At 41.2% G+C, this 27,450-nt stretch overlaps 1 long non-coding RNA gene across 1 annotated transcript; it reads right to left on the reverse strand.

The window, feature by feature from the left end:
* Window positions 1-1,746: 1,746 nt before the first annotated feature.
* Window positions 1,747-27,450, reverse strand: LOC111945469 (uncharacterized). The gene is made up of 3 exons (XR_002871673.2): window positions 27,324-27,450; window positions 9,122-9,310; window positions 1,747-3,649 (listed from the first exon to the last, which is right to left on the reverse strand). It is a non-coding gene; the product is annotated as an uncharacterized LOC111945469 (long non-coding RNA).

Genomic DNA, 27,450 nt, shown 5'->3' on the forward strand with positions numbered 1-27,450 from the left:
AAATAATGATGCAACTGGCACTGTTTTAAAGACGTAAAGGTTAGAAAGTGCATGGATATGTTTCTTCCCAAGGATAACCTCTATAAAAAAGGACCAGGATACAGTTTGAAGAAATTTTTATTGGTCCTGTTCAGGTTATAGTTGTTTCCTATACAAAAAAGAGGACAAACGTCTGATTTTTAAATACTTCCCTTGTCGATCACGTGATTAGTTTAGGTTTTTTTTAGTAAGTGATTGCTTTTGTTTTTATTACATATTCCTTCAGTGCAGACATATTTCTAATGAGTATTCCCACCATTTCTAGGACCTGAACCTGTAGGTTCTGGAATACCTTCTGAAGAGACTTTCTGCTCAGTAAAGATCAAGTCCCATTTTTAATGGATCTGTCCATATAAGCCTTCAAAATTTATACACTTATCAGAGTTCCTTTATTCAGGAAATCTAGCAAGACACAGGTTTTCATGCAAATTCAGTGTTGTTCCTGGTTTCTCTTACATAAACCCATGCTAAATGAGACATCCTGCACTATTTATGCTTCTGTCTCTCTGAAAACAACTGAATACAATATATATGATTAGTGAAGAACAAAACACCTACTGTTAAGCCTCTTATGAATCAGCTGAATTTTTTCACGTCTGTTTGGGGTTACTAATTTTGCAATGTAGGTGGCTCTTGTCAGCGGTCTGCAAAAAATGCAGTAGGCAGTTGGGGAAATGCAAGTAGGAGGAGCACAGTTTCTGTCTCCCAGGTGGAATGGTTTGGTTCCAAACCCTGCCGTGGGTGGGTGGTTTGGTGCTGTACAAGAAAGGGAGATCCCAACAGCAGCTGGTGGTGCCCAGCAATGGGGCAGGAGGAACAAGCAGAAACTGATGCCCGGAAGTTCCACCTGAACACGAGGAAGAATTTCTTTCCTGTGCAGTGACTGAGCTCTGGACAGACTGTCCAGAGAGGCTGTGGAGTCTCCCTCACTAGAGATATTCCAGAACCCTCTGGACACAATCCTGTGCTGTGTGCTCTGGGATGACCCTGCTTAAGCAGGAAGGTGGGACCAGATGACCCACAGTGGTCCTGTGAACAAAGAGGAGAGGAAAGAGCCAAGTGTAATGAGGTGGGTTTGACCAGTGATTGGACAGAGATCATATCTTTAGCTGAATTCTTTTGAACAGTCACTTATTCCAACTCTTCTTTCTGTCCCTCTCGTGTTTTCCACTAAAGCTGTAGAACATGAATGTTGTATTAAAATGACAAAGTGTCTGACAAAAAGCAGAAATGATCATGTGTTTGGGTTGGTTTGGTTTCTCCCCTCAGTCTTAGCCAAACAAGTGAATGTATCAGCACTTTGTCAAAAATGACACAAATGGGTCACCAAAATGATGGTGCCTCAGAAGGGGTCCTGCAACATCTGTTTGGGAAAGCAGCCCCTGCTTCTCAGAGTCCCCTCCCTGCCACTGTTACCAGCCCTGTGCCATGCCTCAGCAATACTGACTTAACTGTTTGCAAAGCTATATTGGAAACCAAGGCAGTCAGTGAAATAGCCTCAATTAAAAAAAAAACACCAAAACTACCCTCCAGTCACCTCCATAGAAAAAAACCTAACCCAAACAGAAAAAAACCCCAAACCAACCAAATGAAAATCCTCAAAACAAACAAAACCCCAGAAACTTCCACAGGGGAGGTGAAACCCACTTCCAGACAGCTTTTATGGTCATTATTCCTGTGCAATATTGTGTGGCACACTGAAAAATATTTAAGAATAACATCAATTTAATGTGAAATTAAATGCCAGAACGGATGATACAGTGGTTGCATTATTGAGTAGCATACTGAATTCAATTAAATCTTGTCTTGTTAATAAATCTTGCATCACTGCTGACAGCTGCTGTGAAGAATCCTGAGATTGTTTTGTAAGGACATTCAGCCTGTTCCTAGCAGTGCCTGAGGAGCTGGTGGACGGCTGCCCAGCGCAGTAAAGTGATTGCATCTTCTGAGGTTGACTGTAGATTGCTATCACAGTAATATAAACCAAGTTAAAAATTACAAAAACCTGGTACCTCTAAAAGCTTATGAGCCATAGAAATGACCTACTACTAACTCCTTACTACCTCTGAGTAATTGTTAGGCTGTCAGTTAGATTTTAAGTTGGAAGAATTGGACAAATTGCTGTTGGACTTTATCACAATCTCTCTTTTTCTGCTGTTCTGATGCAGCAGCTGTTGCTGGGAATCAAACCCCTGATCCACAGAGAAGGAGGAATAACTCATTTTTCCAGATAACACTTGCTGCATTACCGGCGTACACATTTCTTTCCCAATGGAGCATGGACAAAAAAGAGCAAGTTCTACACAGTTGGCAAGGCTAAAAAAAGAAACATAATCTACAACTGATGAAACTGGTAGATTAGATAGGAAAATAGTTCACACTCTTTCATTCTGAAGAAAACTCTTACCAATTTTTTTTTGTCTGATTACTGTTCTTATGCTTTTCTTTTTCATGTCACTGTTTACAGAAACTTTTAGGAAAGGATTTGTGTCTTTTATATTAATTCTTAGGTTTAGAACTATAAAGATTATCTTCCTGAACTAGCCATTCCACTTAAGCCCAGCTTTGAAATATTTCCATTATGCTTACAGAGAAGTTTAGGAATTATAGATGTCCATTCAGAAAAGTGTTTAAAGTAATGCTAAATAAATAATAAAGACCATGAGAGTTAAAGATTTAATTTTAAACTTTTAACTACTATCTCCTTGCGTTGTAGCCTTAATATGTGCACTGTGATTCCTCCTCTACATTAACATTCAGAAAGTTTTTCCCCATGAACATGTAATTGTTTGTATTAGAAGCTTAACTGCTGTACTCAAAATTAGAATCATGCCTGTGGGTATTTAAAATGGAAGAATAATACCAGCTAATGACTTCAGAGTAACTAGTAAAATTACATCAGGGAGAGTACTTCAGATTTTGCAGATTGGCCAAATTTATATTGATGAGAAATACATAAGATTTAGCTCAGTAGAATTTAATGAAACCAAGCATATATTGAGGAAAGGGAAGTGTGCAGGCTTATTTTTTGTGGAAATCCGTTAACTGTTTGTTTCAATGATAAACGAAGTTCTGCTTTATGGAAATTTCTGGTTATTTTTCTAAAATGTTACACCTTTTGATGTAAACAGTTCTGTGGTCTTGCAGATAGGTTTCTTTAGTAAATTAAATTTATTGGAAGTTGTTTCTTTACAATAATAAATGTATTTCTTCACCAGGAGTCCACGAAGGCATATTCCTGTGCAGAAAAAGTTGGTTTGAAATACAAAGGAAACCAGAAGAGTTGCAGTTCAGAGTTGCAGGTGTTTTCTAGAAAATCACTCCATCACTTTTCTGGCTGTTTTCACCTTTGTAACATCTTCTTGTGTTCAAAGATAACACACACCTCCTCTGAAGAATTACCTTGGGCTGGGTCGGTGGGCTCCAGCACTCAGGTCATTTACATCATCTGGCTTGCCATGTGAGCTATGATTGGTAGCACAGGTTCTAATTCCTCCACAAAGTACAACTGCTTCTCACTTCTGTCCTCAGCATTTGGTGTAACTTCATCCTCCAGTTTCAGCAGGGTTTTGCTTTATCTAAAAGGGTGGATGCTATAAATAACTTCTTGCTGTGGAAGGTAAAAGAGAAAGCAGTTTGTATCTTTATATTAATTGCAAAGAGCTAAGAGGTTCAAGATGAAAATAGGACCCGTATTTTGGACTTCGTAATGAAGATACTGAATCTAAAAGTATTTGAATGGAATTAGTTAATAAATAGTTACTTATTTATAAAAGTTGTTGGAGAAATTCTGGTAAAATACTGGACACTTCAAGAAAAATGTTACAAAAAAAGGGAAATGCAAATTCAAATACACCCATGCTTTAATGAACCAGATAAATCTTTCAGGCAATCAGTGGATGCATGAGCAATAAAGTAGAATGCTATAAATCTCATTTTTAAAGTCAGGCAGTTTATTCAGTGATTGAATCAAATTAAGAGCATGTGTGTGATGTTGTACTAGCACAGAAATGCTATAGGGAATGAACAAAAAGGTAAGCCTAATAATGTTATCCATAGAACATCTGAAAGAAAGCAGAACAGAACAACATGTTTTAACCAAACAGCTCACAAAACAGGCCTCTGATGTATCAAAGCCAATTAGGACAGAATCCAACAATTACAAAAGATATTTAGTCATAAAGAGATACCCAGCAATGTTTTGTCTTATCTCTGAAGCAGATCATTAAAGGCTTCCTGTCATATTTCTTCATGACTTCTTTGCAGGAAAGTCTATTTCCCTCTCCTCAGGAGGAGAACGGGACCTACGAGAGCTCCTCGCTTGGCCCCCTCCCAGCCACCCCCGGGCTGCGATCCAGGCAGGGAACAACACCCAACCTGCACCAGCAGAGCTCTGATTGCTGCCTTTCCTCATTGTCCTCATCACACTGCTCAGTGTGGGCTCCAACTTCTGTTCCCAACCCATCTGTGGCACACGTGCAGAGAAGCTTCTGGATGTATGAGGGAGCCATTGCAGCTCAAAGCTGAGCCGGGAGTTTTGCCACTGTGGCAAGTTTGGGTGCTGCTGGCCTGGCACAGCCTCAAATTCCTGAGGAAAGGAGGAATTGCCTGTAACTGTTAATGGAAGTTAATGTAGGGAGAAGCAGGGTGGGCACCATGTGAGAAGTTTCTCTTCCTGCCAAGACCAGCTTTTGCTTTCATATGATTTTGTATGTGATAGTCCAGGCCACAATCCTTGGACAAAGCAACAGCAGCTCTTTTTACATTTGAAGAAAGTCTGGATGGAATAGACCTCCAGCAGGTTACTGGGGAGACTTTCATTCCTGCATATATGAGAAATGGGGGTGGAATAGAGGTAGTTAGTCAGTCTGCATCCCAGACTGATGCCTAAAGATTCCATGGTTTATTTTTGCTTAGCAATATTTTAAAAACAACTTTTCAGATTAATGTATTTACATGCTCTCAATTGGCTCTTGTTTTTTTTTTGTCCTTTCTTGGCCTTCCACAGCTTTGTAATGGAAACCACTGCACAGTTCTCTACTCAGCCCTTGGGTTTCTATCTCAAGTGTATCACTCTTTCAGGGGAAAATGTGTGTGCCCCACAAGTATGTTTTTCCAGGCTTCCTCCTTGTCACTGTAAAATTGATGTAAAGCATGTCCTGCTGTTTGTCTAAGCAGGGAGAGAAATTGTGTCATCCTTCAGCGCAGACACTTCATTGCCACTTGACCTGTGTACAGTCCACTGTTAAGTCCTATCCATAGGTGATCTGACTTTTTAATGGGAAGTATATTGGTTTAGAAAAAGGCAGATAGTGTCAGTGTTTCTCATGCAGGTTTTTGCCTTCACTTTATTTGAAGTTACTTTCAGTAACAAAACAACTGAATATAATATGGAAAAATCAGTTTATTTTCTGAAATTAAGTGAACTTCATCCAAGCTCAAAATCCTACAGTCACTTTTAGCATTTGCAAGTACACGCTGAATAAAAATATTTTGACATCTAGACTGTCAGATAATCTGTCAGTAACAGTTACATCCTTCAATGAGAGAACTGTTAATTACCAGAGTAATTTATTGGGGAAACAATGCATTTACTGCAATTAAATACACTACTGGATGCTAGAAATGCTACATAACATTTTTGCAAAGTAGTTGGCTTCAGAATGCAGAATATTCTCTTGTGACAAAAACACAGGAAGAGATCCTTGCCAGCAAACATCAGTGAAGAGAATGTACCTGCAGAGAGCAGAGTGGTCACAGACCTCCAGGATGCTTTAGGATCCACATGCAGAAGTATCTAATGCATGGGACAAAGAGGAGGAGTGCTCAGGGTCGTACTCCTTACAGGACAGGCTCGTGGGGTACAAGGGTTCATACACCAAATGCTTTACTTGGAGTGATTTTTAAAAGCTGGAGAAGTTCTCAGCGCTGTGGTGCCGTGCCCAGAACAAGGCACGGTCTCTGGGCAGAGGCGTTGGCTGGCACAATGCAATCATGGCTCTGCAGAGTTCCACAGTGGTTGGGTTTACATCCTCCAGTTCTGCTTCACTGACATTTCTCAGTTGCCTTTGTTCAGAAGTTGTGTTGTTGCTGTAGGGAAATGTCAGAGCATTAAGTGTAATGATGGTGCTGGTCATTCCTAGAGTGCCCAGAGGACTGAATTCCAGGTTTTGTGTAGTGCTCTTGGATGGAGTCACTTTGAGGCTACAGAGTGTGTGTGCCTTTCATCTGGCATAATTTGTGTCTCATATTGACTTACACATAAAATTTAAGTTATGATTGTGGCTTCTTGGAAAGAAATCAAGGGATTTTTCGTGCATTATATTGTGTAATTAACACAAAAATAAAATAGTAAATTGTTACCCTGCTTGCTGCTGTTGTTGGCAGTGATGACAATAAAAGTCAGTATTTTTCAGGAATAAGCAAGACCAGGTAATGGAGGAAAATCAGCAACTTTAAAGATTATTTAGCCCTTAAAGAAAGTGTTTGCAGCAAGGGCAATCTCAGCTGTCAAGGTCATCTTAACCCTGCCCAGTCTTATTAGCCCACCAAGTCTCATTGGAACTTTCCTTGATGGTTGATGCCGCTCACGGTGCTCCGAGAGCGGCTTCTTCCAGAGGCTTTTTTCCCATGCTCTCCGTGATGCAGGAGATGTTCTCCCTTTTCAGACAGACTAAGCCATGACATCCAGGGAATGAAATTAATTCTGGGCTTCATGTGTTCTGAGTCACTTTTAGAAATTACAAAATAAAATGTTTAAGACACCATTTTAGTTTGTTACACTTCACCTTGTTTTGGTTTGATCTATATCAACCTTTTATTACATTGTCATTTTTATTTGAAAGACAACAAATTATTGTGGAACTTCCTTCTTTTATCATTTTCATTTATCTTCAGTGAAACTAAAAAATCACAAACTCTTGCCATATTAATCTTTATTTACCTTTCTTATTTGTTTTTCTGTGTTCTTTTTTCTGAAGCAAAACAGAAGAGGGGGAAAGAGGAGGCTGAGAGTAAAAGAAGCAAAGAAAACCAAAACCAAGGAGGAAGAAAAAGGTTTTGATCCTTTTTCATCAGAACTTTTAACTGGAGAAGATATCCTATTTAAAGGGTTTACAGTTATCCCATACAGAATAACAGCAGTTTTGTCTTTTTAAAAAAATTCTCTACCATTTCTAATGTAAATTAGCACAGCTCCACCCTGGTCAGTTGAGGACAAAGCTACACAAACTTTAGCCATTGTATTAACCTGTACTTAATATGTTTTAAAATACTTCATCCAAGATACGGTGTCTGAGTTAGGGATTGAAGGGCTGTAGCCTTTAGCCTTCCCCTCTGTCTCCTCACTGTCACATTTTGTTCACAGTCTTACTGCCTCAGGCTTGGATTATCAGCCTTCTTTTGTCAATAAAACATCCAGCCTATTAGAACCTTTTGTATAAAATATAATCATAAGAAATTTGAGTCCAATTCAGCTAAAAAAAATACAATATTTTTGCAAAATAATAGCCATTTTTAAAAAGAAGCAGTTTAAGCTTTTAGAAGTGCATTCTGGATGTTGCTGTGATTTATGTGCTGTCAATTATTTTTGTATGTATTGAAAAAACCTGTCAAGTTTCCATCTCACATTTCATAAATAAGGTTTTTCTGTATACAAAGCACGTGTCAGAAATCAGTATCTAAACGAGATGCCAGTTGGCTTCTCCATGTGGCAGCTTGTAAACAGAAATATTTGGGGACTGCGCATTTATGACATGCCATGTAATGTCATGTATAAACAGCAGTTACTGGAAAATACTCTGTTCCTCTACACTGCTAATAAGATGATAAATCATGCTTGCACTGCTGTATCACAGTTCAGCAGGTAGACCCTCCCAAATTCAGGTGGTGGTGGTATTGTTTCAAATAAGAGTACTGAGAGATTAAATATTTTACCAATGACCTACCTGTGCATCAGAGTGATATGTCAAAACTGACGTGATGTTCTGTACATTTGTCTTTAAATTATTTGGATGAATTTTTTTTCCCCTTTGTTTTGGTCAGAGACAAATTCTGGTTGTACTGAAATAAGTGAAGCACTTTCATTTAATGTCAGAGGGACCAGGAATCTGCTGTCAGAGGACAGGGGAAGGCTGCTCAGGGTGATGTAAAACCTAGCCCTTGCCAAAAGGGGAACCCTGGTGTTGCTTCCACCCATGGCTGTATTTCTGGCTGCATCTTTCATGCAGGTTTAGTGATGCAGGTCTGCGGCCTCCAGCACAAGAAAGACACGGACCTGTTGGAATGAGTGCAGAGGAGGGTCATGAAGCTGGTCAGGGAGCTGGAGCACCTCTGCTATGAAAGGGGCTGAGAGAGCAGGGGCTGTTCAGCCTGGAGAAGGCCCCAGAGGGACCTTAGAGACCTTCCAGTGCCTAAAGAGAGCCTACAAGAGATCTGGAGAGGGGCTTTTAGAAGGGCCTGGAGTGACAGGACAGGCAGGAATGCTTTCAAACTGAAAAGTAGCAGATTTAGGAAGAAATTCTTTACTGTGAGGACAGTGAGGCACTGGCACAGGGGAGCTGTGGCTGCCCCATCCATGGAAATGTTCAAGACCAGGTTGGATGGAGCTGTGAGCAGCCTGGGATAGTGGAAGGTGTCCTTGCTCGTGGCAGTGCTTTGGAACTGGATGGTCTTTAAGGTCCTTTCCAACCCAAACCACTCTATGCTTCTATGACCACGGGGCTGTGCAGAAAGCAAGAGCAGTTTGCAGATCCACCTGAGGAATATCACAGGAAAGAAGCAATCATTGCAATAATTAGTAGGGCAAACAGTGTCAGCTGCTGTTCACAAAGTGCCGGCTCCAAGGTGTGAATCTGCATCCATGGGATTTAAATTCAATACAATGAGAGCACAAAAGGCACCACTGCTTTTATTACACGAAAACCAAAACAAACAGGCCAAGTCTTGTGGAGAAAAGGCATATTATTACATCTTCCCAATAGAAATGTAGTTGGATAAGGCTACAAATTGTGTTCAAAGCATAAAAGTTTGAGCTGGATTAGGAGGAAGTCTAGGATTAGGATGAACTTGAAGTAGTTCCTACCTGGCTGGCTGCTGCTTAGATGAGCAATGGCAGTGCAGAAGGTTTCAGGCAGGGCTGGGGATCATCAACAGGCCCAACATATCAGTGCAGGACTTGAAAGTACCCAAAACCCCCAAGGGTTTTTATTGTTACTTATTCAACAATGCAGATTCTTTTAACATTTTATCCATGTTTTGATTGTTGTCAAGCCTGGAAATAAACATTAGCAGGAGCCACTATGAAACGATTTGTTGTTCTTCTGCTACTATGTCTAGTAAAATAGCCTGGTCTTTCTGTTATTGTGTCTTGCTATTTTTTTGTGCCACATCCAAATTTGCGAAAACAAATACCCAGCAATAAAAAAATAATTAATGAACTGTGCAAAGGTAAGTAGCTTCCTACTATTGTGAGCAGGGGGTGAAAATGCTGGTTTTATCCCCATAAATTAAAGAAAACACACAAATACATGAACCTTATCTCCTTAATTTGTTTTCACAGGTTTCAAAATCTCACTGTTACTTTCAGCCAAACATAAATTAATAATGGTTCTAAATGCCTGTAGATTATTTAATTAAAACAGAGTGATTTCATTCTCCATTCTCAGCTAAGTAATACAAAACAGACTTTGTAAGGTGAAGGCCAGAATTGGAGTTCTGACTCTGAAATTACTTTATCTTAAGAATTTTAATAAATTCTTTATTGTTTCCTTCCTATTATATTAACACACTCTGTGGTATTTTCTCTTTATAGTACATGTCTGTAATTCCAAATCATATTTCCATCCAAGGCTTGTGGAGGAGTTTTGGCAGTTGAAATGTTCTTTTGCTGCTTTATTAAGTTTGACTGTCTGCCTGCAGACTTTCTGTGGACTTCTGTATTTCAGACTTATTTAATTGATAAATATTTTTGCATAGTTTGTATTCCCAGCCATGCCTAGCTACTTCCTACCCTTTGCCCAGCTACTTCTGTAATTATTTCAAAAGGAGGAAACTGGTAAATCATTTAGGAAATAAGGAAGGAAGCTGATAATTATCATGAATTACCAGAATTAACATGAATTCTGGCATGCAAACTCCAGAGGAATGCAATAATGCAAATGCAGACTGAAAACAAGAAATTGCAGCACTCCTGGCCAGGTGTGACTGGGTCCTGCTAAGGTGGTGTGATCAAGGACAGAGCTGCTCCAGGGGAGGGACAAGCCTGGATGACAGAAACTCTGGATGAAACCTGGATGAAACCTGGAAGCAGCATCAGACAAGTGTGTACAAAAAAACCCCAAAACAATGAGCAGCAGAGAAGACCCACAAGACCAGCCTTGTATTGCTTTGTTTTCACTTATGTGATCACATTTGAAATACCAATTTTAGTTTCATCTCGTTAGCAGAAAAATAACTAGAGGATTTACAAAAGATCAGAAAACGGGTAGGGAGGTTAAAAGTCATGATTTAATCAGAAAGATGTTTGAGAAAAACACCCAAACATGAAATTGTTACTGATTATCCTAATTAGGAATCTCTGGAGGAGTGGCATGGAGTTAGTAAACTCCCTAAGGTTTGGATCCCAAGGTTTGACATTATGTGTTTACAGTTTTAGGGACTAAGATTGTGAGCAAAAGAAGGGAATATTGATCATGTTTATTGTAGTTCCTGGTTATCCCATTCCCAAAATTTGCCACATGCTTCTGTGTACTTCTAAAACAGGTTTAAACATTCCTGGTGTACAATTGAAATATATAAACTAAGCAAGCCTTACTGCATCAGGAAGGGATCTAGAGGGCAACTCATTAAATAAAATGAAAGGATATAAATGAGATTTTAAAATAGAAGATTCAGGCTAATTATTAGCAAACATTTAGTTACTGATATCTACATGGCAGCATAAAGCATTCCTTTGAACATTTAAACTAGATACGAAGAGACATGGAAAAATCAGTGATTAATTTTGCATTGGTTGGATGTATTAGGATGACTAATAAAATAAGGCTTTAATATCTAAAATCTGTACTTCATCCTTCTGAAGCTGCTTATACAGGCATGCAAGGGATAGAGGAATTTGACCCTGTAATTGGTAAAATCCAATGACTTCAATTTGTCAAGATAACCCCAAAGCACTCTCTGTTGCATGAGAATGAAGACTATAAATAAGTAATGTATTTATTTTTAAATAAATGGGAATGAGTAAATTTTCCCATATACCTACATGCTTACAAATCATTGTGATTTACTGTGTCAGTCTCTTTTTCCAGTTCTGCCATCTATTTCAGTTCACTTTAAAGGCTGTACATATGGGGAGATTGACTACAAGATTTTCAATCTCTGGAAATCCAAATCTGCCAGAAAAAAACGTCTGGAGTCCGAGCTTACCCTTTTATCTCTGGGAGGAAGTGGCAGCACTTTTAATCAGTCATTGTTCCCAAGCAGAGGTGCATTCTGTTTGTTACCCCAGGGCCTGTGGGATACAGCCCTGCCTGTGTTAAAGATGTGCTGAGGATTAACTGGAAGGAAGGCAGATAACAGGGCTCAGCAGTAACGTTTGCTGCTTTGGATGCTGCGGAGGTGGTAGCTCACTTGGAGCGGGTGTAAGAAGCACCCAAGGAGGACATCAGTCCATGCTCCTGCTGAGCAGAGTGCTGGGAGTGACCAGGGACACCAGAGCAGAACTTCTGCCAGGTGTGCCCACGTGGCCAAGGGCACCTGGCCTGTGTCACCAACAGTGTGGCCAGCAGGACCAGGGCAGTGATTGCCCCCTGCACTGAGCACTGGTGAGGCCACACCTCAAGTGCTGTGTCCAGTTCTGGGCCCCACAATTCAGGAAGGACACTGAGGTGCTGGAGCATGTCCAGAGAATGGGACTAGAGCTGGAAAAAAGATAAAAGGAGGCTCAGGAGGGTCCTTATCCCTCTCTACAACTCCCTGAAAGGAGGGTGTAGCCAGGTAGGGCTTGGTCCCTTCTCCCACGCAAACAGCAACAGGATGAGAGGACACAGTCTGAAGTTGTGCCAGGGGAGGTTTAGGTTGGACATTAGGAAGAATTTCTTCCCAGAAAGGCTGATTAGACATTGGAGTGGGCTGCTCAGGGAGGAGGTGGAGTCACTGTCCCTGGAGGTGTTCAAGGAAAGGCTGGATGTGGCACTCAGTGTCCTGGTCTGGGTGACACAGTGGTGATCGGTCACAGGTTGGACCTGATGATCTCAGAGGTCTTTTCCAACCTAATTGATTCTGTGATTCTGATTCAGCTTTACAGAGTGTTTTCTATAAAAAGCTCCTTTTGATGTCTTAGTTTCATTCTGCTCATTTTTCATATCAAAGCCAAAACTTTCCCGGCAACTCTTTCATTTCACATCAGTTTGCAGCACAGTGAATTAACTCTTCCAAACCAGGAGTCGATAACATCTTGCTTCAGGAGGTGCCTAATCACTGTGATGAATTATCCTAAAAAAATGAGAGACCTTTACAGATGACATTTTCATTTGCAGTGAGTTGAAGATGGATATAACAAACAGCTGCTTTCCACAACAGCCAGGATTTGTCATCTTACTCTTACATCAAGCATAAAGTAGTTATTTTATATAGGGAATTATGAAAGAGACAAGTAATTCTGGATTATTGATCGATTTGTCTGCTGGGAGGTTATGAGTGAAAAATCTTTTGCTCTGTTGTTTTTAATTCAGATGTCATTAGTATAGAGCTTGCTCTAGGATCACTATGAAAGAAATTGATATAATGCCCAGAGTGCTGCAATATATGTTTCTTTCCCAAGTAAAAATATATGGAAGTTAACAAAAAACCCCCAAAACCAAAACAACAACAGCAAAAGGGGTTTGGTAGCTTAGAAACCAGAATGCTTTACAGTTGCAAGATCAATCAAATCCTGGCCTAAGACACTGAAGAATTGTACTTAATACCTTAGACATAAACAGCCTAACTACAGTGTAAATATTATTACCTCTGCCTTCCAAAGGATCTATTTGCACTTATTTTCTTTGACTATCATCATGAAAAAGTTCAGTTTTATGTGTAGTATAAATATACTTTTTCTGATTTCATAGTAGTTGCCTGTGGCCATTTAATATTTTGCTGTGATTGAGACCTTTCCTCATTTACACTTCCAAAGTCCTATTGACTCAATGGAACAGTAGCTTGTTGTGTAACTGTGAAAATTAGCACAGGGTCTGATGCTGTAAATAGCATTTGCACTAAAAAGTGGAACATGACTTGCTTTATTTATACCCAAGTAATCGAGAGTGCTTTGTAGTAATTTCTATGTATGTTTTTCTATATTTAGAAAACAACTCCATGTCTCTTATAACAATAAGCAAGAAACTGCAGAAATCTTCCAGCTCAGAGCAGGTGCTTGCAGGTTTTTGCCTCTCTGCTGATTTACATGGTGCCAGTGTGCTCAGTGGCCGAGTCCCCTTCCAGCACCCACCATCCCGAGGTGCCCAGCTGAAGCCCTGCATGCTCCTGCCTCCCTGCATCACATCACGCTCCCATTCCATCCCCCTTCTGCTCCTCTGCTGGACTCTGCTGCCTGCTTTAATCGTTTTCATCTGAAGAGCAGAAACATTTTGGCTTTCTAATTTTATTACTTTCTTAAATAATTCCTTCTGTTCCTCTTTATGGTTGAGTTGTTCTAAATGTCCATTTGAACCCAGACTAGAAGACGTTTTGGCCTGGTCGGAGGAGGTGGACGTAGGGTCAAGTCCAAAGGAGCATTCCCATTCATTCTTTCAGTATTGTTATTGCTTGAGGAACTTTAACCACAGCCAAGTGCTAGACACAGGCACTGTCCAGGAATCTCAGTGTGAGTAAAGAATTTAAGGAAGCTCTATGAAATGTTATTCTGATTCTTCTAATGTCAGCATAAACTACTCTGCAGAAGTGAAAATGGTGATATTATGTGTAGTTTGCACAAGGAGGCCCCTTAGTGAACACAGCTACTCAGAGAGGACTGAGGCTGCTCTATGTGTAAGGTAAGGCACCAGAGAATTTTTTTATGGACTTAGCTGGAAAGAAATAAAAATACATATATAATTATTTCTTTATTCAACAGGAGATGCAATTTATTTTGTAAACAGAAAGCAGCTGTTTGCAGCACTAGACCCTGAACTAGAAACCCTGTTTGTTAACTAAGAGTGTTTAATAAATTCACAATGTGAGTGCTAATGAAGGAGTTGATTTTAATACATATCATATTTCACTGTAGAAACCTCCTTATGTTTTATCTACCCACAGTTTAATTTTATCCTCACTTGACATTCCTAGTAGGCAAGACCAAAAGCAAACTGGGCTATCCAGTAGTACCAATATACATAGATTTAAAAAAAAAGAGAACCCCAGGATAAATCTGAACCAGCTGAAAGGAGAGAGAGGTGCCCAAACCCAAAGCAGGACTCCCAAGCAGGTGAGGATAAAGCCCAGGATCCTCTACCCCACCCCAAAAGCATGACAGAGTGGCAAGGCAGGGACTCACTGGAAACAAGCAGAGTGAATTTCAGGCTGAAAAGGGGAGATGTGGGAGTGAAAAACAAGAAGGGAGAATAAGGATCAGTTTTTCATCAGATTGTCTGGCCTCTTGCATTTGCCAGTCCTCGTCCTTGCCAAGACGGGAAGTCCCCTGTTTGCTGCTTCTTTATGCTCGTTCCCAGCCTGGCTTTGTGTGGTGAGGCAGTGACGCTGTTCACTGAGGGACAAATTTGAATTCTTTGATCTTACTATGCTAACTTCACATTTTCTGGGTAATTAAAATCAGACCAACATGCATGCACACATTAAAATACAGCAATATATTTGTAAGTATAATTCAGCTGTGATTAATTCCTCACATTTCATTACAAACCAATAAAATCCCATTAAAGAGCACTGAATGAATCCTGCCAGGAGCAGGCCCATATTCCCTCTGTTCTATGTCATATGTAGCCACACACAATTTTGTAAAGCATGGGCAAACGCTACCAGGACAATGTGGCAATATTTCATATTTCATATTTGTGTTGCAAATGTGAAAGTGACAGTGCAAGCTGTGAGAACATTGAGCATCAGAACACCAGCAGACCTTTCAGATTGCACCCCTGCCTCCATGGAGGATTATGGCATTTCTTCTCTTCCCGAGACAAAGAGCAACTTGATTTTCTCTCCTTCATAACAGACACTACAGGAGCAGAGGGATATTATCTCCCTGCTTGTGGCATGAAGGCAGCATCTCAGATACAGATTAGCTCCGAATTATCCCTCTTGACAAATAGGTTGTGAAACCATGGCTCGGTCTCTTGGCAGTCCTGGCCCTGCCTTTGCCCAGGGAGCCCTGAGCAGCTGCTGCCTTCTCACTGCCTCTGGCCACAGGGACACCTTTCCCTTTGTCTCTCTGTGCATTTCAGGGCTTTCATCCACCTAGGGCATGGACTGTACCTGCACAGAGCAGGGCTCTCTCTGCCACGTGTTCAGTGAGCTCAGTTAAACTCAGGAGCGCCTGTCAGCTTTTCCACCCCAGCCACAAGCCATCTGCAAGGAGCTCTAGCTAAGAAGTTCTTCAGAAATACCCCTCCTGTGCTAAATATACTGATTCCCTGATGACATCTTGCACCATTTGCTCCTGCCTCCAAATTTGTGCAATAGTAGCATCCAGTTTTGCTCCTCTAACATTTGGGGAGGCAGGGAAAGGCACAAGGAGGGAAGAAAAATGTAATTTGAGTTCCTTTTATTGCCTTTCAGCATGATCGCTTTCTGGTTTCAAAGGAAATGTAACTGAAACCCAATGTGGTTTTGGAGTAAGGAAAATGTTAGATAAAAATTAGCATTTTAAATCACGGAAATGATTTGTGAATTAAAATACTTGCTTCTTGTGGCTTTGCAGAATCACCTTCCCTTTGCCTTCAGGGTAGCCAGAACAATTTTCAGGCCAAACCAACATTTGAATTCCTGTTCTTCCCAAAGAAAACTGGTGGGTGGGTTTCTGTCTAGGAGCTAAAACAGAAGTTTGCCCTAGGGTTTGGCTGCAGTTCAGCTTTGGGGAAGCCACCACTCCATCCATCCTGCTGGTTTCCACCCACAATGGGGACCTGGAGCTGGGCAGCAAACTCAGGGGTAGTGTTACACCAAAATTGCTACAACACTGCTTTCCCATTGGTCATGATACAAACACAGTCCACAGCAAATAGAAAAGAATGTTTTCCTTTTTGAAAACACTCTATTTTCATAAGGAGTGATCCACTGCTTTAGATTAACAATGCTCAGCAGTATTCCAAGTTGGCTGGTCTATCTACTACAGCCCCAAAGGACACACGAGGAATATCCAACAAGAAAATATCCTGCAATGAGCTTAACATTGTGGGGTTTTTTTCTCTTTAAATTGCTTGTCTTTGTGCTATGGCACAGCAGCTGAGGGAGAGGTTTCTGCTCTTTGGTTTGTTTAACAAATATGAGTAACACCGTTAGAGCTGGCAGCTGGAGCTAGAAATGCCAGTGTACCCCATACCAAGCTGAGCAAGAAAGGGCTTTAAGATATGCCTGGTGAAAAAAAAAAAACAAAACACAAAAACAGAAAAAGAGAAAAACCTGCTTCTCAGTCCTCCCCTCCAGCTCCCTGATATGCCTGTCCCTGTGCTGGTAACCTACAGCCTCCATAAGGTAGGGAATGATGGCATTTCTTTCCATAAATTCAGGGTAAGTTTGAGTGAATCCATTTTTAATTGAACTCTAGAAAAATGAATTATTTTTACCATTATTTCCAAAGCAAAATAATAATGTGGGATGGTTCTGAATTGTGAACCAGGGAAAATATGTTGGAGGAGTCCAGGCTGTGAGTGTGTTGGTTGAAGCCCATGTGCTGGGGCAGTGTTGGGCTGTCCTTGCCACCAGCTGAGAGGTCTGAGAAATTCCAGAAACTTCAAATCAAAGGCAAGGAATGGGGCTGTGTCTTTTTCTGATGTGTTTCCCTGCACTACACATGGCTGGAGGGCAGAATGGCTTTTGGCTAGCAGAGTGGCAATGCAGGAGACAGCTCTGGCAAGAGGAAGGGCCAGGAAGTTCCAGAGAAGTGTTGGAAGCAAGCGGCTGCTCCAGAGGTTCAGGCACCACATGGGGTGCGCTCAGCGAGGTTGAATCCCATCCCTCTGGCAGCACAGAGACCTGTGGCCCTGAGACAGAGGTTTCCCAAAAGATGTCTGCAGTGACCTGAGGTGATGTGAGAATACCCCAGCCTGGCCTGATTCATTTTTTAAAGGCTACTGCACTTCACCATGATGAACCTGGATCAAAAGCAAAGAAAAGCCAGCAACACAATTTCCTATTCCTCAGTCAAGAACTGTGACAGAGTTTTCATCCACATCACCTTCCAGACCCCCAGGATCTCCTGATCATGATATCCTAAAAGTCCACAAGATGTTTCTGGAGGCCAGGAAACACAGAGTAGGAATTTCCATAAAGGAATCCTTCACAAAAAAATTACCTATTACTATTTTCATAAAACTATAGAATGATCTGGGTCAAAAGGAACCTTAAAAACCATCTGGTTCTAACCCCCTGCCAATTAGTTCACCTAAGGTATCCAGCTAGCCCTGATCATTATGGATTTGAAGTTATATATTATTTATCCTCTAAAATCATTGGTCTCTAAGCATGTAAGGCATAGAGACCCCACCTAACACAATGTAGGAGGTCTGAGACAAAATAACACCTGAATAGCTTTGCCCACTGAGCAAACTCTGTAATTTTACTGGATTATGGAGAAACATAAACAGTTCATTTTGCCAATAATCTAATAGTACAGATTTTACATTATATAAATATGTATATATATACATACAGGCAGACAAAAAATTGAAATCTGTGCACATTTCTCCCAGGCAATATTTATAATATAATGACATTTATATAATAATACATGCATGGTTTATGTAACATTTAAATTTCATATACACACATACACTTTCAAAGTGCATTAGCATGACACCTAGCATGGCATATTGTCCTTCACTGCAGAATTAGTATTTTCTATTTGTCCCCCTTGTTAATTTTTCCTTGCAGCCCACAAGAAATCAGCTTCATCAGTAACTGATTTTGGCTGCTGTGTGCCTATAAATGAGTAGCATTTATTTGCCACATTGCTGCTCTCAAACATGGCCATGCAATTGCTCTCCTTTGTTTAAAGTTCTGCTCTAAAAGGTTCTCTGCAAGGGCTGTGTAGGAGGCTTTGCAGCAGGGAGGTTTGAAATTGTTTTTCTGAAAACTGTTTTGAAGAGTCTGTCCTTTTCAAGGTCTTGGCCAGCTGCACAGCTATTTTCCTCTCTTCATTTTCTTTACTCCTGCAGTACTGAATAATAGTTGTTATTTAATATTTTAGATATAAAATATATAGGTGAATCTCTACCGTATACTTCCCTCTTTAGCAGCCTTTACTGGGCACTGAGCCACTTGCAGAGATTCTCCTTTTGCCAAGATAGTGCTGGGATGATAGGGATGTAAAAATGATAGGGGTCATTTTTACCACAATTGCACTCATGATGCATTCCTTGTACTTCACGTGGTCCCCCAGGTGTCAGTGGGAATCTCATATTTCTGGAAAGATTGACACCAGCCATGTCAGTGGTGTCCTGCCCAACAGTGACACCAAACAGCCTCACAGGGTGTTTCCAGGAGCATTGATCAGATGGCACCAGCACAGGCACCAGTCCCCCAGCAGAAAATTCCCTCCAGTTTTGATCACAGCCATGAGAAGGACAATCAAACCCTCAGCACTGGTTATGCTGGGGCACAATAAATTTCACATTAAGAAAGGGGCAGCCTTAAAGTTTTTGAATACATTGAGATGTACATGAAAAACTGGACCCTTTTCCTTGCTTCAAGGGACTATGAACCATAGAGAATTTCCAGAAATATAACTTTCTTAGTATGTTAAAAAGTTCAGACTGTGGAAAGAAGACATTTCTGAGAAACAGATTTTAGTCTTTGAAATAACTAGACTGAGCTGAACAGATTTTTGGCATTATTTGTAAGCCAGTCATTGTTCAGCCTTTGTACTTAGAAGAGCAATTATGACTCCTTTGGAAACATCCTTAGTTGAACTCTTAAAATAATAAAAACACTCCCCCATAAGACCACATCAACATATGGTTTTTGTAATGACAGCACAAACAAATCACCCACTCATCAAACATTTAGGAAGAAGATAGGAACAAATAGAACAAACAAATTTTCTAAAGATTACATACTGGTCCTGATCAATCAGAAGGGAAAAAAAAAGCTGAACTGAATGAGAAATTGCCTATGGGATATAGAATGCACATAAAATATGCAAAATATAAATAAGCAAAACCATAAAACAAACACTGCAAAACAAAGTTTATAGACAATGTGCTGTGAAGTTGTATTTCAAAAATATTGAGCTGCTGATGCCCAGTTTTATGATCCTCTCACTAGTTTACTTTTTAACTTTAGTGAGATGTCATGAGTAAGCAAGTAAAAGATAAAGAACATCTACACTAGTGATTGTTATCAGAACATCCTTTCTGGTCTCACCACCTTCCTGGTAACTCCAGGATGAGGCCCCTGTGGATCACAGGATCAATGAGATTGGAAAATACCTCTGAGATCATCAAGTCCAAGCTGTGACCGATCACCACCTTGGCACCGAGCCCAGAGCACTGAGTGCCACATCCGCTTGTTTCTCGAGCACCTGCAGGGATGGGGACTCCACCACCTCACTGGGCAGCCCGTTCCATCCTTTCCAGTGAAGAAATTCTTCTTGTTCCCCTGATGCTCATCTCTACTGCAATTCCTTCTGCAGGATGCCATGAGTGGTGACTACACGAGTCTGAATGATTCTGGGATTCATACCCACTGCTCCTTTCTTGGCACAGCTCTGTGGTCACGCTGATGAGTTAGCACCACCTCAGAGAGGCAGAGTCCCAAAGCATACCTCTCTAGGCCTCTGGAGCTTAATGCTGACACAGAAAAGACTCTGGCAACAAAAGCATCCATGCTTTCTTATCATGGGGCAGCCTTGAAAGCATCCATGGCTTCAGAAATGGTAAAGTTGAGGTAAATGGACACAGAAAAGTTTTGAGTGATGTCACTCCTGATCTTACCCCAGATAACATATAGAGATATACATGGACAGAAGGATTGCCCTTCTTTGGATCGGGATGTCCATCTCTCTGCTTCCTGCATCTTTTTACGCAGGTGCTGGAGACTGTGTCTAAGAACTACTTCTCCATAACCTCGTTCTCTGCCAGGCAACTGCAGGTCAGCTCTCCTGCATGACCTGTGCCTGTGCAGCTCACGTGTGGCTGAGCACTGGAAGCTGTCAGCAGTGGGCTGTCAGCAGCTGCTGCGGCAGCCTTCACACAACTCCCTGGGAAACAGCAGGCAAACCTTGGTGTACAAGAAAAAGGGAGCAAACAAGTTCAAAATGGGGCTTGCCATACAATCACTGAATGGTTTGGGTTGGAAGAGACCTTAAAGATCACCCAGTTCTAAATCACTGCCATGAGTGAAGACACCTTCCACTACACCAGGTTGCTCAGAGCTCCATCCAACCTGGCCTTGAACAATCCCTGAACTCCTTGAACACTTCGGACAGGGAATCCACAACTTCTCTGGGAAACCTGTACCATTTCCTCACCAGCCCCTCAGTAAAGAATTTCTTCTGCATATCTAACCCAAATTTTCTCTCTTTCAATTTGAACCAATTACTCCTCGTCCTACAGTTTCTGAAGTTCCACCTGCCAGATACCCAGAAAGAGCCCTGAGTATGAAACAATTAAAAAAATGAACATGAGGAGATTCCTTCAAAAAGTCATCCTGGCTGCACTTTGATCTGTTGGTTTTGCTTGCCGTCTTCTGAGTGAGTCTGTGGTTTGTGACTGCAAGTGAAGAATAGAGAACTCTACGTGCTTGTTTAGATTCCAGCTGGACAGTGGACCAAGCAAATATCCTACACTTCTCCTTCTCCTCTGGAATTCTGGATGAGACTCAATGAGGAGAGCAAACACTAGTGGCTGGACTGGAGCCACTGCTACCTCTCTGTCACTGTTGCTGCAGCCTGTGGGATTGGGCAGGTGGTGTCAGTGCCAGGAAATGTATGGCACAAAAACTTCTGTAGATACAGCCTGTATGTCCTGCTCATTGATTAATGACAGGAAGACAAACTAGATTTCCTCCTCTAACCCATAGCATCATAACATCATAAGTCTGAGGTGACCTGAGAGCAGCCAGGTGTTTCAGTGAATGCTAACCCATAGCATTTTCAGGTTCAATCAGAGTCAGGGTTGCTGCGTCTACAGATGTTTAACTCTAAACTACATCCCAAACAGCTTCAGTAGATGGCATGGTCTCTGTCTTGCCATGTGCTGAAAGTTCTGCAGAGTAGGGCTTGGTCTTCTTTAGAGGGGTGCAACTCTTACTCTGCAAAAATCATTACTGAGTCCTTGTAGAGACTGTAAGTGCTGAAGGTGGTGGGTGATGATGAGTAAGGTGGGTACAATACTTCCACAGAAACAAATATTGGAAGAAACCAGGAAGATGAAGTGAATGTTATCTGTCTTGAACAGTTTTATCAGGTACAATGGTTGCTTTCAATTTTTGTCAAACTGCATTAGTATTTTATGAGAAGTCAAATTAAATTGAGTATTTAAAACCTGGAAAAATTAACAGTGCTACTGGAAACAAAGCAATGATACAGTTATTTCAGTATTATTGAGCTTTGAAAGGTAACTGAATGAGAGACTGATCCTTTGGGCAATCTTTCAAGACAAGCATTGCTAGACAGAAATTATTTAAATTTTATTTGGAATTGCCTGTGTAAAGTTAGGGAAAATCTTGGTGATGAAGTACAGTTACTGCACACAAATACACTAAGGAATGCCTCTCTAGCTTGTCAGGCTGTCTCTCCAGTTGCCAGGGGCCTCAGTCTTTGCAGGAGAATTACCCTTGGAAACAAATCCAGTTTCCCTGATCTCAGGGTCACTGAAGCAAGCTAGTCCTTTGGCCAGAGAGATGTTATTTCAAGATCTCCATCAAGGAAGGGAATACAGCCGTGGGGAACGAGGCCGTTGGAGGCAGCCCTGTACTCCGGGAGTCTCATGTTTGACTCTCTTGGCATGTTTTCAGTTATGCAGGGGAAATCTGTTTAGTTTTATTCCAGCCAAAACCAGGCAGCACGGAAGAAGAAGCTGTAGGAGGGCTCTTCCTAAGCTTGAGGTGACCTGAGAGCAGCCAGGTGTTTCAGTGAATGCTACCTGTGACCGGCACAGCAGCATCTGATCAAAGGTTTTCCTTGCCAGCAGTGATGACTCACATGAATTATCTTTTCTCTTTGTGTACTGTCTAGTGTTTACTCATTGTGGTTCTGTATTGGATTTTGTTTCTTGCAAGAAAATGAAAAACATTATTACCATATTTCCCTCCAGTTTAGGATTTTTAACCTTTTCTTGGTGCAGGGCTTAACAAACAGAAAAATCTGAAATTGTTTGGGGTTTTCACCTCTTAGATGGTATTTCTGGAGGGTCTTCAACCTTTTCAGTGTGGATTTTTTCTAAATCTGCCCTACCCCGTTATTACCCTTAATTTTGTAAAAACACACGCAAAGGAATTTTATTTTTCTCTTCATTGTTTATGTGCACTTATGCTACAGAAAATAGGAACATCTGTTAGCTGTGGAAATGGTGTGTATGATTGATTCATCATCGCAGCTCCTCTAAAAAGTAATTCCTTACATTTGCTTGGCAAGACAGACTGCCAGACTGTCAGTCTGTTCTCACTCTCTCCATTGGCTTGTCCGAGTACTTGACTGACAGTAGCAGGGAACTCCAGAACACCTACAGGCTTTACCAAGGGAATTGGATATTTATCTCTGAAGGACAGCTTAAAACCAAAATATATCATTACATTCATTATCACAGCTAAAAACTGTTTAAAGAATTTCTCTAAAATAATGCAGCACTACAGTCAGCACACTTATCTGAAATTTTATAATATGGACATACAGTAAACAAAAGGTTACCTCCAGATAATTAAAAATCTTTTATTTTTCACTTACAAGAAAACAGCAAATTAAGAACATAAACTTGGCAGAACCCTTTTATTTAAAAAAAAAGACACTTTGCATATGAGAAAAGTTTTAAACAAGAATATAACAATAGAGAGACACTTGTATGTATTGAAGACAACCTACCAGAGCCTTGCAAGGCTTTCTAAGATGCAGTTCCCTTCCCTGCCTTTTATTTGCCTAGGCAATCACTCGAAGCCTCAAATTTAGATGAACACTCCAATTTTTGTTACGCATTTTGTCTGTGCAAGATGAACCTTCACTCCCCCTGCATTCTGCTCCCACTGCTGAAGCCCTGGCTGCCTCCAGGGGAGATCCTAAAGGAACAACAAGCTCAGCTCTGCCCCAGGAGTGCTCTGCCCCAAGCTTGGCTCCCCTGGCTCCCCTCTGGCCATGATCCCAGCGTTTTTCCACAGGCACACAGACCATCCCAATGCATGCATGGGATTCACACAATAGCGGGAGGTCACGGTCAGAGCTCTGTGCTGCAGTCCAAACCTGGTAACTCATCAGAGCTGAGATCAAAAGATTAATGGATAATCAGCTTGCTTTATTAACAATATAGTAAACAAAATGAACAGGAAAGATCAATCTCCCCCTTAACTTTTTATTTTTATTTTCTTACTTTTCCAGGCTAGGGCCATGGGAATGTGTCCTGTTGGAGCTTGACCTGACACTGTCAGTTTTGTTTAATACATAAAATGCATCTTACCTGGGTGATGTCTTTGGTTGTTACCTGTTTAAACACCTGTCACAGCACACTAAACTTGTTTTTTCTTTTGTATCAGTTGAATTTTTCAGCAAAAGATAATTTAAACTCCCGTTAATTAATGGAGAATTATCAAAACAGACTAAAACAGACTTATCTTGATCTGCCCCTTTCTCCTCCACTCATACATGGATTGTGGTGGGAATTTATAACTTAAATTTCATTAGGATAAATGAATTAAGATTTATGGTTGGACTTGATTATGTTAAAGCTCTTTTCCAACCAAAATTATTCTGTGATTCTAAGATAAAGGAGGTTGTTATCAAGTTAAAAGATTACAAAACTGAAAAGCAGAATTTAAAGATGTTCACAAACAAGAAAAAGATTGTTAAACCTCACAACAAACTTTTTACAAAGAAAAGTGACAAAGGAAGGTTGAAGGCAAGCAATACAAGCAAGCCGTCCAAAATCTCTCACGGAGATGGCAGGAGACACAAGGATATGTATTTGTTAACATCATAATTATAGGGAGGATTATCTTAATTTTAACATCATAGAATCACAGAATACCCTGAGTTGGAAGGGAGCCACAAGGATCATTAAAGTCCAGCTCCTGGGCCATCCACAAGAATCCAACCACATCCAACAATGCCTGAAAGCATCGTTCAAACACTCCTTGAGCTCTGTCATGCTTAGAGCCATAACCACTGCACTGGGGAGCCTGTTCAGTGCCCAACCACCCTCTGGGGGAAGAACCCTTTCCTGATATCCAAGCTAAAGCTCCCCTGACACAACTTCATGGCATTCCCTTGGATCCTGTCACTGTCACCACAGAGCAGAGAACGATGCCTGCCCCTGCACTGCTCTTCCTCAGGAAGTTGTGGAACTTCCTACTGCATTAGCAGTTCAGGTTATGGCCCCACAACAGCCCTTGCTCAGGATCTTGATGGACTTAAAACACAAATTCCTTCCCAGACTTTTCTCTGCCATTTTCCAGCCAACTGAATAACAGCATGTCCAGTCAGGATTTTAAAAAGGAATCATCCATTCGCTCCAATACCTTTATTGCCTTTATTCTGACTACATTTACTAGGTTAACCCCGTGGAGAACGTACTCACAAGTAAGGCCTAGTGCAGATGGCTGGCAGTGTGTGTTGCCTTTCGTTTTTATAATTAATCATGCAAGATGGTAAAAAATTCAAGGACGTGTGTCCCAGTTTGGAATTCTGCACAAAGAAGCTGCTAGGATTAGAGTCACGCAGGCATTTGAAGACTGGGGGGCTCTCTTCTGCTTTTTGGGGTTTTTGGTTGCTTGTTGTAGGGTTTTTTTAGTATTTTTAAGGTATGTGTATGCCATCTATGTTCCCTTGCAAGCTGTGACAGCAAACCTGTTTGTCACAGGTATGAGGACAGAGGGTGACTGCACAGCCTGAACTTGTAGCCAGGGCTTATAGAGCAAAGAGAGCAACTTTCTGTGCAGTCCTTCTGATGTTACAGGAAACCATTTTATTCCTGAAGAATCTTTAAGGGTGATGATGGCATTTTCTATATGGGCATTGAGCCAATCCCCCAGGCAGTGCCTGCAAATCCCAGGAAGATGCTGGGCTCGTTCACAGCACCCAGGAGCAGGCTGGGCTGAGCACCAAGGCTGGGAGCACCACTGCATCCTACACAGCTGGAATCCACTGGGAAATATCCTGTGCTGCGTAAGAAGTGCATCCTGATCCCAGAACAGAGAGCCCAAAACCTGCCAAAAGGGCTTTCCCTGCATCTTTCCTAAACTCCTTCCTTGCTCCTTGTCACACCACCCTGACTTGGCAAGAGGGGTGCAAAAGGAGGCAAACAGAAGTCACATGTAGAACACAATGCAGCTTCTAATGTTAATCTTTTAAAAGTGCTAATTATATAAACCTCTCTGTTCTGAAAGGAAATTAATATAATTGTTTGTACAGACACAGGGAAAGTCATCTGAGAAGTGCTGCTATTTTTAACTGATCATAGTTAAAAATAGGGAAGCCAAATATTAAGAATTCTAGCAATAAAAGGTACAAAAATATCCAGGCTCACACAACGTGAGCAAAATTTTCTGGTCACCTCGCTTACCTTACTGGCATCTGACTGGGAAAAGTGCACAAATACTTTGTTACTGATTGGGAAGTGAATACCAAACCCACCGATTTTATGCTTAAACAGAAAACTCCCAAGCTGAACAGTGTTTGTCAAAACAAATCATAAGAGACAAATCTGTGTTCCATACAGAAACATATCTGTTGAAAATCTTAAAGAAATCAACTTATTACTAGTTCTGTCTGGCATGCTGTCACCTGCTTATCACGATGGCAAATGTTTGTAATAAAAATCATTTAATAAGCAAACAACCACTTTATACACTAACTTCAAGTTTTATATGCTAATTTCAGTTTCAAAGCAGACTAAAGAAGGACCTTCTTGTGGAAGATACGTTTTCTCCATTTTTGGTATGTCTGTAAAGGCTGGTGTAAATAAGGAGTTTAATTAAAATCCTAAATGCTTACTCCATAAAAATAGCTTTATGATATGGGAAAAAGTGGATTTTTTCCATTATAATTGCCTGTCTTGTGTATTGCATTGTAAGAGTCCAAGTGAGAGGCTATAAACTCTTTTGTTTTCAATTTTATTATTTATAAATTATGTTCATTGATGCTTTCTTGATTCATATTGCGAGAACATCCTGAAGCTGCACTCACTATGTCAGCCACCTCTATGTTATGGCTGCACCCAATTAAAAAAAAAGTAATAAAATACAATTATGGGGGTTTTAGCCCATCAAAATGCCACCAATGCATTGAAGGAGGGAGAACACCAGGCTCAAATTTAATCTTTTCCAATGTTTCACAGCTCACGTTGGCTTTAACCTTTGTACTTTGAGGGGCCTTGTGTTTGTTTTTTCTGGTTATTAATTTTTATGAGGCTCGCGGTACGTAGCTGCTGTCCAACCATGCCAGAGCCACTGCTCTGTTCCTCACGCACAGCTGGAGATACTGGGAAGGTTTTGGGGTTCTTACCCCCATCACTGGAGTCAGTAAGCCCCTTGTGGGACAGGCTTGAATACTGTGTGGGGTTTGGGGCACCACAATACAAGAAAGACCTTGAACTATTGAAGAAGTGCCTTGAGGAGAAGCCGCGTGAGAAGCGACTGAAGAAACTTGGTCTGTTCAGCTTGGAGGAGGCTGAGGGGAGACTTCACTGCAGGTACAACTATGAGGAGCAAAGGACGGGCAGGCACTGATCTCTGCTCTGTGGTGACAGTGACAGGACCCGAGGGGAATGGCCTGAAGCTGTGTCAGGGGAGGTTTAAGTTGGATATTAGAGAAAGGTTCTTCGCCCAGAGCGTGGTTGAGCACCCCAGGGCTGTGGTCCCATCACCAGCCAAAGAACTCAAAGCTCAAAGAACCGTTTGGATAACTCTCAGGCACATGGTGAGAGTCTTACAGTATCCTGGGCAGGGCAGAGAGCTGGATTCGATGATCGTTACGGGCTCCTTGCAGCTCGGGATATGGCACGTTCCCCAACGGCGGAGCCCGCGCCCCGTCCCCACAGCTCTCCCCTCACGGACCCC

Source organism: Cyanistes caeruleus, chromosome 3 (genome assembly GCF_971803275.1).
Source record: "Cyanistes caeruleus chromosome 3, bCyaCae1.hap1.1, whole genome shotgun sequence".
NCBI lineage: Eukaryota > Metazoa > Chordata > Aves > Passeriformes > Paridae > Cyanistes > Cyanistes caeruleus.